The sequence below is a fragment of the Anastrepha obliqua genome, chromosome 1, assembly GCF_027943255.1.
Source record: "Anastrepha obliqua isolate idAnaObli1 chromosome 1, idAnaObli1_1.0, whole genome shotgun sequence".
Lineage (NCBI taxonomy): Eukaryota > Metazoa > Arthropoda > Insecta > Diptera > Tephritidae > Anastrepha > Anastrepha obliqua.
In genome coordinates this window covers 122,263,331-122,279,229 of record NC_072892.1, presented here as the reverse complement: position 1 = coordinate 122,279,229, position 15,899 = coordinate 122,263,331, and the positions used below count along the sequence as shown (strand labels likewise).

Genomic DNA, 15,899 nt, shown 5'->3' with positions numbered 1-15,899 from the left:
GATACAAATCCTCTTTTTCTTCCACTGCCAGGTCTTTCGTTCAACCGACAAGGTTTCATTAAACCTTTTTTTTCAAATATTAATATAATATTATTTTTCGGACTATTTAAAGTTTCTGCTTAGGCATTGTGCGACAAATGACCATTTTCTTGCTTTTTGCGCACAATTTTCTCTGCAAGCTCACACTTAACCGAACACATTTTAATGAATGCGTAGAAGTTACAAAAAGTAAGTATCTACGTCATTAATTTTGTAATGTTTATTTATTTTTTAATTCAAGTTAGTTTTACGCAAGTGATGAGTATAGGGTCCGGCACTCGAAGTGTCACCAATTAAAATAGTCATGAATTTAGTTTTCAAAGTAAAAATTGTGCGAAAATAATACAAAATTAAGAATCAATTTACATTTGCTCGATACGACCACCTTTTGCCTTGACTATGGCCTTCAGACGGTCCAGAAATGAATCGCACGCTGCCAGAATGTGGCTTTCTTCAGCGCTTAGAAGCTGGTGAATATTTTAGTTCGGACCTTTCTCTCCAAAATGGCCCAAAGAGAATAGTCCATCGGATTCGCGTCTGGTGAATTTGAGAGCCATTGTGTGGACGTTATGAAGTTCGGAACGTTGTTTTTTAGTGATTCTTGGCTCACTGGAGCTTTGTGAGACTGTGTGGAGTCCTGTTGAAACGTCCATGGTCTGCCACCGAAATGTTTGTCTGCTCACGGCTTCAAATACTTTCCCGATAACATTTCGCATTTACCTTGACCCAGGCTCGACGAAAACGACTGAAGAACGCCCATCTATGGTTACAGCGGCACAAACCATTAACTGTGCTGCCGGCGGGTGCTCCCTTGTGGTGGCCAATCGATTACTCAAATTCTCGTATGAACGATCGGTCAAATAAACCGTATCGTTTTGGGAGTTTACGAATTAGTCAATTTGAAAAATTTTCTCGTCAGAAAACACAATGTTCCGAAATTGAGCGCTTTCGGCCAAGCGAAACAAATCCTTTGCTCTCTCAAGTCTGATTTGTCGGTGCTTTGGTGCACCTTTCGGATCTTGTAAGGCTTGACTTGAGATGATTTTTGAGTATTCGACGGTCAGATGTTTTCTGTTCTTTCACCATTTGACTTCCGGCCCTTCGTCGGGGATTTCGGTCAAGTCGCTTCTTCACTTTTTGAGCTATTTCAAGTGACGTTTTATACTTATGATGACCACCTCCATGACGTTTCGCGATGCTACCAGTATCATTGTAAGGAGTAATGGTGCGATAAACAAAAACTTTATTTACTATAGGGTGGACCATGTAAAATTTGCTTTTTGAATCGGCTATAAAAAAAAAACTTATCAATCTTTTTTTTTAAACTTTTTTTTTTATTTTGAAGATTGAACATTGTCATTTATGAATAAAAAATAATATCGTTCAAATGACTGCCACGACTGGCTTTACAGTAGGCCATTCGATCAACCCAATTTTTAAGCACATTTTCGATTGTTTGGGCTCCAATTTCATGAATGGCAACTTCGATTTCGTATTTTAAAGCATCAATCGTCTCTGGATGGTTCGCATAGCATTTGTCTTTAACGGCTCTCCACAAAAATTAGTCCAACGGGCTTAAATCACAGCTCCGAGGCGGCCAATTGATATCGGAATTTCGGCCAAAAGTTCGAGTGTAACTTTAGCAGTTTGACAAGTTGCACCGTCATGTTGAAACCAAATGTCGTCCATGTAATCCTCTTCAATTTTTGGAAACAACTCGTTGAGCATGTCACGGTAACGCTCGCCATTTACTGTAACCGCGGCTCCTCGCTCATTTTCGAAAAAAAAATGTCCCGATGATGCCGCCAGACCAAAAACCGCACCAAACAGTAACTCGTTGTGGATGCATTTGCTTTTCTACAGTAACGTGTGGATTTTCTGAGCCCCAAATCCGACAATTTTGCTTATTGACGTAGCCACCGATGTGAAAATGAGCTTCATCAGAAAAGAAGAAGAAGACTCATCACTTTGGAAATAGGTTTTCAATATTTCCCAATTTTGTTCAAGCGTATAGCGTCCCATTTCGTAAATGTCACACCTTTAAGTAAACTATGAACACATTTGACATGCCATTTTGTGTTACCATTCTGAAAAAAATAGGTGGTTTAAAAAGCACACGCTATATGGCCCACCCTGTATAAGGTGCTCGAGCTCACGAGCAATCGCTGGTTATGATTTTTCAGCCAAATAGAATGCAATCACACTATTACGTTTGAAATCCATTACTGATTTTCTTTTTTCGCCATTTGCTCTCGGCAAAATGCTTCCGCGCTTGTAACCAATACTCTGGTCTGTCATTTAGCCAACTAACAGATAGCCCATGCCCGTGCATTAGCTGTGCAAGCAGTCTGAAGTAGGCTACACTACGAGTGCCGGACGCTGTATGATAATTTAAAAAACTTAAAAAAATTATTGTATCAGTCACTAATGAAGAAAAATTGGTCACAGAACAAACCATGATTTAAAAAAAAAAATGTAAATCTATAAGAAAAATAACTATCTTCATCAACTCGGTTGCACTCGAACTTAATACTCTACTTAATTTATGCTTCCGCCACTTTCTACGCTTTATCATACAAAAGTAAGTTGTTGTAGTTGCAGGTATGAAAAAAAAAATGCATTCACTTAATTAATTTTGAACAGACACTTCTTTGTTTTCTCTTCCCCAGATTTTTCTTTATATTTATGTATTTCTTTTGTAAAACTCGACGCAACTCGACTTTCCTTTTGTTACTGCACACTTAATTACGAACTAGAAACCAATATCACCTACATAGCACACATCATTTTCTTTTGTTATTATTTATTATAAAGCCGGTAGAGATAGAATCCCACGTTGAATAGCTTGCAACACCAAGACACAGTCTTACAGTTAACATTGGCTTATAACACAACATTTGCTGTATGACTATGTCCCAGTAATTGAGCACAATTTCAAACACTTTCTCATTACGACGACGGGCGCGGCATCATGAGCAATCACCACCACTGCTTGTAGTCGACATTAATAAATAAAGGAAAATGACAGTGAGTTGCATTGTATGTTGCGGTGATGCTATTCGGTGGTAAATTGAAATCCCACCAACATTGAAGTGTTTCAATAGATATGTACGTAGAAGTATTTTGAGCTGATGTTGATGCAAACACCGCAAGGTACCACGGCGTTTCTCTGGCAACAAAACAGCCATATTAGTTGTTAAAGTCATCGGCTGCCAGTGCTGTTTTGCCTACGAATACTTATTTACTCCAATTTCCTTTTTCCCCTCCAATTCTGCCTTTCCTGCTACTGCTGCTGCTGCTGCTTGGCTCCTGTGCGATATTCTACAACAATGAATGCCATATCAATGAAGTAAGTGACACGCTTTCATACAGTCTGGCATGTATTTTGCAAAATTTAACAATAGACCAACAGTAACTCCAGTGCTGCGCCCTGAGGTTGCGGTAAAGTGTTCTGGCTGCGTGCTGCACACGACAGAGAAAAGTAGAGATGCTGAAAATGAAATATTTTATTCTTTTTATTTGTGGTCCATATTCTCGACATTTTAATTTTGCACAAAATACGCACGATGAGGATCTGAGTCTTACAATTCAGCTGAAATATAAAACGAAAATAATCGATGTTCTCGCACATACGAGTAATAGGTTTTGCTAGTTTTTGATTATATAAAGGGTGCTTACGGTAGTTGAGGATATGGTTAAGTATATGTGGCTATAATTTCCCGAACCAATATTTTTCTCTTTGCTCTATTTCAAATAAGGCACGGAGCACTACAACTTAACTCAAGAAATGTAGATACATGCAGTTCTCATCAATAAATATGCAAATCACACCGATTTAGAAACCTCTAATTTTCTTAAATGCATCCGCTCTTTCGATCATAAGATTCACCGCAAATTGGAAGTATCAGGCGGCGATGCAGAATCAAAACAAGAGAATCATTTTGGAAAATCAATGAGGGTTCTTGCGAGAAAACTCAATGTTTCTGAGGGTCTTATCAGTCGAGTTTTCCATTAAGATCTCCGGTATAAATCTTACGTACACGCAGAACACAGTTTATGGCGAAGCAAACATTAGAACAGCGAGTTATCCATTTCAAAACGCCTTCTAAACAAACTTATACACCCTGAAGCACCTAAGATGTTATTGTTTTTTTCAATGCTACTGAGCTTCCTGTTATCATACCCACGAAGCTTCCAGCCAGTGTTATGATTTTAGGTGTTGTGAGCAACAAAGGACATGCCATACCACCACTCTTCTTTACGAAAGTGTATGTACTGCATATATAGAGGTTCTAGAAACAATAGTGAAACCCTACTGATAGTATGCGCCATGACAACCCATACATCTTTCACCAAGGCTCTGTTCCTTCACAAATGGCGACACAAGATTGGATGGCTGAAAACTTCCCAAACCACATAATACCGAGCTTATGGCCGCCTAACTTCCCAGACCTTAAACCACTGGATAGCCACGTATGGGGCGTAGTTCAGCGTGAAGCCATAAGCATCCTTATAACACCATTTCCTCTTTGAAGGCCGCAATTAATACTGTTAAGGCCAATATGAATAAGCAGCATTTGATTCGGGCATGCAATCGCTTCCAAACCAGGATCCAGAAGGTTATTGCAGCCAACGGAAATTTTATTGAATGAATTTTAGATAAATAATTTGTTAATGTTGGGTAATTAGGTTTACTCTTCACATTTCCTCAAATACCGCACATACGCTGTATACGAGTATAGTTAGCGCTTACACCCGAGCCGCTTCTATAGAGAAACCTATAATTTTAGGTCAGCTCCGAACGGCAGATGGTTTTTTAAGAGGAGCCTCTTCAATTGGAGATTTGGCGTTGTCTGCCGAAAGGGCGACTGCTATTAGAAACAACTTTGTCTATAATTTTCATCATTCAAGTTTTCATGCTGGGGGAGTCCCGGAGACTCAAAAATGGGCACTTCCGAATGGCAGTCACGCATCAACATCAATCCGTTCGGCTACGGCTGCAGATCTTCTGCACAGTTAAATTTCTGTTTATCGCGTTTGTTCGCGCTAAGTGGGCCCAAGCTTTATTTATTTGGAGACTTTATTACCAATTTGCTTTGCCAAGAATTGCACGGATACAAAAGATGTTTCACAAATTTGCCCTAAGATCTTTAAATTTTTCGCCGAGAACTTTACAAGGATCTTACCCTTTTCATCTTAAGATGTTCAAAATTTATATCGAATCCAATGCACCTACTTCTCGGACTCCTCACGAATTTAATGAGATCTCGAGTTCCAATTCGATTGATATTTCAATTAGTAAAAATTATTTTGCGCGGTTGTTGAATACATCTTTTTAGTTGAAGAATTCATTGGTCAAGTAGGAATTTAGTCCTATTTTTTATGTTATTATTTTATTAAAAAACAATTTCTATAATCACTAAGTCAATAAATAGCCAGTGAAGACTGCTGTATTTTTGACTAAATAAATAAATTCTATCCAATAGTGCATTTTGTATAAATACTACGGGTGTGCTCATTTCCAAAAAGAAATATTTAAAAATATATTTATATATATATTACAATCTAGACAACAATGAGGATAAAACCCTATAGCAGAGAAAAAAAATATTGAGTCGGTCACATAACCACTGAAAATGTAATCGACAAGAGGCTAAGAAGTGAGGAAACGTGGGAGATCATCATCAGTTTCGTGGAAAAAATTCTCCGGATGAAAAAGCGAGGACTGGACGCCGACAGAGAGGCATAGATCTCGTAATGAGGAAAATGGAATGACACTCTGAAGCAATGCGAAAGCGGTTCCAGGGTGGGCGACGGTTCCAACAACCGTATGTCCGGTTGCTGCAACGGCAGCTTTGATAATGCATTGGACATTTTAACCGCAACAACGAAAAAAACAAATTACAGAGCTTCGATGGCTATAATGGGAAGAAATTTAAGAAAACTGAAGTTCAACTGGAGCTACGCTGCAATAGTAAGTAGCTAGAAATCTTGAAATTGATGGGCAAAAGCAAAAGGCATGGGTAAAATGGTTCAGAATAACGTAAAGATCTGCTAGTTGGAAAAATAAACTTTACAATTTTTTAAACACATTTGGGTCCGTAGACACGCCTCATTTGTAAGTTTATGCAATTTATGTCGAAAAGAACCTTCCGCACGCAATTAACTTCAAAATATAAATATCCGCCGGCAAATTGGAGGATTCTGTGCCCAGTTATTAGCATCCCTGAATTGATCTTTGAGACTTCCAGACCGGTGTAGCATCTTCCAAATTGAGATCTACGCTATAGACAAAACAGCAAAGACGATAAGACTGATGGACTTCCAAACGATAAGACTGATTACCTCCAGCAAACCGTACCATTTGCAAGAAAAAGCTCTAAGCTTGACCTTCTACGAGTGGTAGAAGACATAAGCATTCCTTTAAACGAACTGCGCACTGGGATTGACTTCACGGAAACCTCTAGAAGGTGGTCTCTGATTACTAACTCCAGGGTCTCCAAAACGCCCTGGCCAAAACTAAATCTTAAAAGTACCAAATGTCCGCTTGGGATCAACAGATCAACTACCAGCGTCCTCACAGGTTGTACAGCGGGACATTGCACTAGTGGCACCTTAGACAATAGAAGGGGTGTAACTTTTTTTTTTGTCGGGGCAACTAGCAAGTACAGCACTCAGACACAATTAAGGCCATTATACTGTAGTCGGCTTCCCTTTTTAATTTTCTTTAAATCTACTCGACCTCCGAAAAAATCTGAGTAGATCTTGTGATGCCTACGAGCCAAGGTGGTCACTTCTAAACACATCCGTGCCAAAGACCTCAACTACCTTGAAGTGGTTGGAAGTCAGTTTTTTAGGCTACGAGTGCAGTTTTGCTGTCGCTGCAGACACATAAAGATCTGTCTCTCCACCTGTTTCCCCCAACAATGCACATTGCTTCTTGAACAGCATACAACTCTACCTGAAACACAGATGGGTGCATTCCAAAAGCAAAGTGTAGTTTTGTTCCGCTGGATTCCACCTAGATACCAGAGCCGGAACCGTGCTCGATCCTGGAACCATCCGTGAAAATACGAAAATATTATCTGTTTTCAAATACGTCTCGTGGGGAGCTGTGGAGGTGAAGAAAAATTTGAATCGGTACAACAACTCCTCTGTGAATGCACTTTAAAGAAGCCGTGCCAAATATCTTGGTGATTATTTCTTTGAAGGCCTGGAGAATTTGGAAAACGTCTGACAGGAGGGACTAGTTCCCTTCGTAAAAAGATTTAATCAATTTAGTTGTGGGATGTAAATCAAATGCTGGTATCACCATGGGCCTTAGGGCCACCGCGTGTCTTGTCTTAGACAAGCAAACTGACTAACCTAACCTTACCTCCTAGCATACATACACACATACATATTTTTGTATTTTATTTTATACGTTATTTCATCGACCATTACAACCAGAAATGTGTCTAAGCTGTAATAAATGTATTTTAGATATTTTGCTTGGTATGTTCATATGTATATACCGTTGTAATTGAGGACGAAACAGTTACAGTAGCATCGGCAGCACAAATTATTTTCACACACTTCCGGTGAAGACACCTCTAAACAGCTCGCCCCCCTCCCAACCAAATTGGCTATAAACATTCCCCTGCTTTCATGTACATACATTCATACTTCCATATGTATGTATATGCATATGTATATGTAGGTGTAAAGTAGTGTGTGTTTGCATGCTTTGCGCTCGGGCGATTCCTTTATTTACTCACACTGGGCGGAAGAATACGCTATCGGATGTAATGATGGGCGATACATACTAGCCGACAACTGATAGACGACACAGAATATAAAATGATAAGGATGATGACGGCCATGTCACACCTCACTCACTGAAATCAAATTGACAGGTTTATGTCAGAGTGGCATCACTGATGCCCGCATGAAGAACACAAAGTCCGTTTGCTACGCCACTTCGAATGCTGTTGTCGCTGCTGTTGCTCTTGAGTCGCTCTAACATGATGACAACGATATTTAACAAGAAATAGGTTAAGAGGCAAACAAACAAACGAGTACGTGTAGTATTTATGTTTGTAGATGGTAGTGCATTTGCTCAGAAGTGGGCATGGGCTCGTGTATAATTGCAAAAATATCTGCTTATGCGCATTTTCGGTTCTGTTGTTGTGAGTAAACAAAAGCTTTTTCACACCCATCTTGTTCTTAAAAATCAGTTTGTTATTTTTTGTCGTTGTGTGTGGCATGTTTGTTTTCGTGTTTGCACAGATTCTTCCAAAAAGTTTCTTTGGCATTTAACTTCTATTTGTAGATGCTCTCACGCCTCCTTTCTTATTAAGAGTATACTTTTTTAGTAGCAAAACAAACAGGTTTGTATGAGTGCGGCAGCCTTATGAGAAATTTTAAGCTAAAAATCTGCAATAGCAACAGCAACATCTGCCTTTTAATAGTAGTGATGGCATCAACGCTGTCAGCAGTGATGGCAGTTGCATGTTGACAAGTTTTCGCGACACCAACTCATTCTCTAAAACAAGTAAACTAATTATTTGCGACTTTTCGTGTGTTGCATGTTGCAAGTGCAAGTTCTGCGTTATATAAGTGTAATATATACGTGTGTGTGTGCGTGTGTGTGAGCGGATGGGTATATCTGGCACCTGCTGCCCTTCTCAGCTGCTCTTTCGTCAACTTTTCATTCTTCTAATTCTTTTAAGTGTTAAGCAATTACCAAGTTTTAACAAGTGAAAAGTGTCAACCCGCTTGGCGTTGTTTTTGTTGACATTGCAGCTTATTAGGGCCGCTCTTATTTTCGATATTCTAACTTAGAATTTTGTAACTCACAAGTTTAGATCACATGTTCCACATACATTTGTAGACATGCAAAGTAAAGACGGTTATTGCAACCGCAACAAACTGGCTGAATAGTGTTGGTTTATCCAGAAAACGGAAACGGTCCTCATAAGTGCCCGTAAGAAACCAGCCTCTTTTAGCACATGAATTTAAATCGTCTCGTCAGCTTAAATATCTGGGTGTTATAATTCACGATCGGCTTAGTTTTGGGCCACATGCGAAATATGTAACCCACAAAGCATCAAGAATGACCGCTGCGTGGATGGGCCGATAAACAGCCAACGCAGGCTACTAACTACCGTCATCAGAAGCACTCTGCTATATACAGCCAGTAGGGGTAAAATCTTTGGAGGTAGAAGCATACTACTATAGAAGATCATACGAGGCCTTGTACAGACTGCGCACATAAAACCACCTCGGATGAAGCTGCAATGGTGATCGCAGACATGACTCCCAACGATATATTGGCGGAAGAACGAGCAAGAGCTTACATGCTAAAAAAACAGAGTCACATTAATGTATCAGCGATCATGGAAAGAGAGAAAACTAAATCCTTCTCAAGTGGCAGAAGCGTTGAGAAAACTCTATAAAGGGAAGGTGGACCTAGACGCTAATCCCAAACATCAAAAAATGGCTCAATCGAAGCTATGGTGAGCTTAACTTTCAGCTAACACAATTTATTACAGGTCATGGTTACTACCCGAAGTAGCTACATCGCAAGTATCCTTTACTTGACTCGCTTTTATGAGCAGTATGTCCTGAAGCGGAAGATGCAAGACATGTGTGTTTTGTATGCCCACGAGGTTCTTTAGTTACACTATCAGAAGATCCGATAGTACAATAAAAAACATAATCGACATCATGAAGATTCTAAAGTATGCGTGGCATAACATTTCGTCGGCAATCAGCGATATGCAACATGCATTAAAGTACGCAGACGTGAAACGAGGTTAGCGGCAGCTAAACAGACAAAATGGGGGAGGTTTTTGCCGGTCCCGCATATAAAGAGTAACTGATGTAGAGCCTAATGCTCAATCGCTTGCCGACGATTTACTTAACGGTAGTACCGGAAGAGACTCAATACATTGACGGTAGGAGGTTTAGCTCGAGTTAAAGTTCCACACTGACGAGGTAAAGGCTTTCGATGCTTCCTCTTCATAAGAAAAAAACAAATAAAAATGTATGTACATGCGCAATTGCAGAAACTTTAATGTTCGTCCAAAAATTCCCACCTTTTCATATGCAATTTTTTCCAAAAACCTCACACATATTAATATTTTTAAACAATGTTTACAAAATTTGTTTAATTTTCCATTGCAGGGACATATGAAGTTGCCATGAAGCAATATAAATAGTTTTTAAATTTTAAAAAACGTTTTTCTTTCTATTAAATCGTAACTGACTAAATTTAAGCAATATTTTACCTTTTTTCTAATTACTTTAAGTCTCAAGTTGCGCATAGTTATTGACCTTATTTCATTGGTCATTTTTCCAAACTTTCATATTTGCCTCCTTTTGGGAGTGTAGGGCCTCTATAAGGCTTTTCCATCTGACCCGGTTCTGGGCTGATATTTTGCACTGTCCCACGATATATTGGGTGTTGCAATGCAAATTTTTACAGCACCCTATATTACACTAAGGGTAACAGGGTGAAACATAGGGTGAGAAAAAAGTTTTTTCTTATAGCGGTCGCCCCTCGGCAGACAATGGCAAACCTCAGAGTGTATTTGTGCCATGAAAAAGCTCCTCATAATACAAAAAAAATTAATTATTTCATAATTGGTTGTTATTCCCTGACCAATTATGAAAAGAAACTGAGTTATCCGGTTAAAATATATTCATTTTCCAGGTTTTTACATGAAATCTACGAAAAAGTATTTTTTTCCCATGCAAAATACATGGGATATTTCAAAGCCCCGGCGGCACCATTAAATATGGTCTGATTAAAAAAAAAAAAATACGGGTCTTTTTATTTTTCATTCTTTACTATTTTGGGGGGCGGCAGCATACAAATTTTTTTTGGACCACCCTAATATATATACATAAGTGTACTAAACCCCGATGAGATCTTTAAATTGAGAAAAAAGCGCGTGGAGGGATCCACATAATTCGAATTACTTTGGCTTTTCAATCAATTTTTTTATGTAAGCCATGGAAAACTTTATGTTCTGCTTTAGTCTTCACTTTGGGAGGCAACGAATGTGTCAGTTCTGTTGTGCGCTACAGCAAGATTATCCCAAATGTTATGAAGATTACAACAGGACAGCGATTATTGTATAATAAAAAGATATTTTAGTTGCATTTTCGAAAAAAAAAAACCAACTTGACGTAATCGAGCCTGTTAATAAAAATGTAGCCCTAGAAAACATTTGGCTTTTGATTTGATTCGACATACCTGGGCCAAATCTAATTTGTGATTTCATAGGTCGGTATTCGATGCTTGTAGGAAATGTGATGAGCCGGGTACAAAAGAAACCTTGGAGCATCTCCGATGCTGCTGCCCGGCACTCTCAAAAGCTAGACTATGCTACCTGAATACTCTCAGTTTTGAAAGACTAAATTTAGCGAACAGTACACGCATCTTGAACGATGCATATTTTCGTTAAAACAGGGCTCTGTTCTGATATTGCTATGGACCAAAATGGTCTCTGCGTGGTGTTGGCAGGCAATGATAAACCGCCGAGAGTATTTCTGCTATGAAAAGGCTTCGCATAAGAACCGTTTGCCGTTCGTAGGTAGGTCCCTACATTTGTGGAAAAACATTAAGACGCATACCACAAATAGGAGGAGAAGCTCGGCCAAACACCCAATACGGAGTATAGGCTCCAATTCTATTGTATTATAGGTGCCTTCGATTTCCGAGTTTCTGCTCGCTTTACGAAAAATTTGCATGTGGAAACAACATCAAAGTTATTGCGTAATCGAATATCGCCCCTAGCAAGTATAGTTATACTTCATAAAACTGGTTTAACTCACTACTTTCGGTGCTGCTAAATCAGTCTTCTGATATTAGGCAAGTTCCATTAGACCACGTTCATACAGGGCAGATTTTGTTGTTTCAACAATTCTGTTTTTGTGTTGCCCGTCGAGTACGTATAAGGTATAAAATTGGCAATTGTTAGTTTTTAGTCTACAGTCAAAAGGAACACAAAGTAAAACGACAACACAAAGTATGACAAGTAACGAGTTGAAGCAACAAAAGTTGCCCTGTATGGACGCACTCTTACTGACACTCAGCAAAAGCTTCCAAACAAATGTAACTTTTAACAGCTCGTTTCCAGTGCAGCCAATATATGTACATTTTTGCCAGTTCTTTCATCTATTCGGCACTTGCTAACGCTTGGCGAATCGAAGGCGCTTTCTATCTAACTATTTTCATTCACCTAATTGAATTCAAGTGTGGGACTCCCTTGCCCACTCCGAGGTGCAACGTTTATGTGTTTCAAATTCATTAAGAGAGACACTCTCGTTACCCTTTATCTTCGCATAATCAGGAACTTAACCAAGTGAAATATTCAAGGGACGTATTAAATCGTGAGCTTAGCAATAACAAGTCTTCACTACTCTGAAATGTGTGGTTGGTGAAGCCAATGACAGGAGAGCAGCTTGCCGCTTTGAAAACAGGTGTCTTCGCCATTATTTCTTAGCTTTTTACAGTTCACTCAATTCCTTGTACTTCTACCTAAAGATGCTAATCTAGTAAGGTAATCGAAACTTAAGAGAAATACCAAACGATTGCAATTTCTCGAATGTGGATCCTTGAATCGGCAGCTGATTCAGTGTTCAGCGCAACCATTGGACACTATCTTGGGATGTCTGTAACACCTGAACGCTGGACAAGCTCCATTACTTGAATGAATGAGGTTTACACTTCGACCTAATGGTATTTTGTGTTCAAGCTGCATTACTTAGCATTCATTAGAATTAGTATTATGGTGGCTGAATATATCCACAAAAGAATTTTTGGTTTTAACTCCAGTTTGTGCTGAGCACATCTTCAGCTTGCAAAAAGCAAAATATCTAAAAACACATAGTGATTTGCTATTCAAAAAATAAATAGTTCCATACACAAAAGTACACCCCTACTGCTGATGTTACTGCTGTTGCTATTGCCGTTGCTGCCAGCTTAGTCACCGATGTCAGCACTGACGACGGCTCCGTCAATCATTGCTTCTTTTTAATGCTGTGGTAGCTGCTATTGTGACTGACAGTGGCGATGTCGTCGGGCATATTGCTTTTGTTTATGTTCAACTTCTGGAGCTCGTTCCAAGGCATTAACTTTTTATGCGTTTATACTTAGGCACACACATACCTACATATGCGTAGGTATATGAAAGTGTGTTATTTCTTGCCACTTTAACTCTTTCACTCAGATAGGATATGTGTGCCAGCACAAATGTTCTGAAATGAGCTACTTTTCACTACTTCATAGATTATATATATATACATATACATATGCACATACATACATACATATGCATACACGTATGTGTATAGAAGTGTCCTTGGCCCATAGATGTGAGCTGCGAAGAAAAGTCAGACAGGCCTAAAGGTTTACAACAAATCTGTTACACAGCAAAATTGCCCTCAAAATGCGATAGCTTAATTAAACAATTTTCACAATGAAGGATTAGCCAACAAACAACAACAACGTAGAACTATAAGTATGTTGATGCATTTAGGTATGTAAATATGCTATTTTTCATGCGTCACTTGTTCTACTGTGTCGTTAGTCAACTTGAGAAAAGCTCATAGGCAATATTTAGAGCGCATAAAACTGCCAGTCTCCATGCCTGCCATTGGAACCGACATTGTAGTAAAGGTAGAAAATGTTGACTTCTTGGGGTAGTGCTACCTTAGTTTAATGCGAGTGCCGTCTGCAGTAAGTGCAGAGCCATTAAACGTGTTTGTCTACAATCTGAGCCCTTCCAGATGGTTATGATGCCATTGACAATTAACAAACGTCCGAAAAAGATTCATAAACATTTCACATATCTGAAGAGGGTTCGTAAACCCCCCGGCATAATATCTCATCCATTAAAAAACTATCAAGCCGTGAAAATCAGTTCCTCAGATAGACAGTGGAATCGGAATAAGCGCTCTTTCGTTCCACAAGGTTTACATGCTTTGTTGGTTGTTTGGCCAGGCTCTTTCTTCCAATTTATGTCATGCGTCTTAATGTTTTATGTTGCCTCCGAACGGCTGAAGAACCTTTTTCATGGCAGAAATACACTCGGGGGTTTGCAGTTACCTGCCGATGGGCGGCCACAGTTAAAAAAACTTCATTTGGTATTTTATACCCAGAACTTCGAATCCGGGCACTACTGAATGGCAGACACGACAAGCCCATTCGGTTACGGCGGCCGCCAAGCTTGATATTACCACTTATGAATATCAATTAGCTGATTTTCAAATACAAGGTGGGCCATATAGCGTTTGCTTTTGGTAACACAAATGAAATGTCAAATGTATTCATAATTTACTTAAAGGTTTGGCATTTACGAAATGGGACGCTATACGCTTAAACAAAATTGGGAAATATTGAGAACCTATTTCCAAAGTGGTGAGTCTTCTTCTTCTTTTCTGATGAAGCTCATTTTCACATCGGTGGCTACGTCAATAAGCAAAATTGTCGGATTTGGGGCTCAGAAAATCCACACGTTACTGTAGAGAAGCAAATGCATCCACAACGAGTCACTGTTTGGTGCGGTTTTTGGTCTGAGCGAGGAGCCGCGGTTACAGTAAATGGCGAGCGTTACCGTGACATGCTCAACGAGGTTTTGTTTCCAAAAATTGAAGAGGATGACATGGACGACATTCGGTTTCAACATGACGGTGCAACTTGTCACACTGCCAAAGTTACACTCGAACTATTGGCTACCGTTTTTGAAAACCGAATAATCAGCCGAAATTCCGATATCAATTGGCCGCCTCGGAGCTGTGATTTAAGCCCGTTGGACTAATTTTTGTGGAGAGCCGTTAAAGACAAATGCTATGCGAACCACACAGAGACGATTAATGCTTTAAAATACGAAATCGAAGTTAAAAAAAAAATAAATAAATAATTGGCGCGTACACTTCTGTTAGGTGTTTGGCCGAGCTCCTCCTCCTATTTGTGGTGTGCGTCTTGATGTTGTTCCACAAATGGAGGGACCTACAGTTTCAAGCCGACTCCGAACGGCAGATATTTTTATGAGGAGCTTTTTCATGGCAGAAATACACTCAGAGGTTTGCCATTGCCTGCCGAGGGGCGACCGCTATTAGAAAAATGTTTTTATTAATTTTGATTTCACCGAGATTCGAACCAACGACCTCACTGTGAATTCCGAATGGTAATCACGCACCAACCCATTCGGCTACGGCGGCCGAAATCGAAGTTGCCATTCATGAAATTGGAGCCCAAACAATCGAAAATGTGCTTAAAAATTGGGTTGATCGAATGGCCTACTGTAAAGCCAGTCGTGGCAGTCATTTGAACGATATTATTTTTTATTCATAAATGACAATGTTCAATCTTCAGAATAAAAAAAAAGTTTGAAAAAATATTGATTAGTTTTTTTTATAGCCGATTCAAAAAGCAAATTTTACATGGCCCACCTTATATTTACTTCTTTTATTATTTTCTTTTATGTCAGGCGCAATCTAACGTTTCTAATGGAAAATTTGAAAATATCATAAACGCACTCAGAACATTTAAATGTGCGTGCCGCCTCATAGTATTCTTTAAAGTGGCTTTAAAAATACATACATATCTGAAAAATGGAATTAAACTGTAAACAATTTCGTGAAATTATTTGGGCCACAAATGAACTGGTGCAATGAATTTGGTCGTGGCCGCCCACCGACGAATTTCGGGATTCTTGGCATCCCTCCTTCAGATAGGCGTATTCATTTTGTGCCACCTTGTATATACAGATAATACTCGTGTTACGGCACATAGTTCGCTTTACTGATGATAATGAGGAACTTTTCTTTTATCTTTTTAGAGTGAAGGATTGTTGACGCTTCAGCTG

The 15,899-nt window shown here is 39.3% G+C and overlaps 1 protein-coding gene across 5 annotated transcripts in view; it reads right to left on the bottom strand.

Annotated features, from left to right (window-relative positions):
* Window positions 1-15,899, bottom strand: part of LOC129235935 (peripheral plasma membrane protein CASK) — a 115,601-nt gene that overhangs the window by 47,635 nt on the left and 52,067 nt on the right. The window lies entirely within an intron of this gene.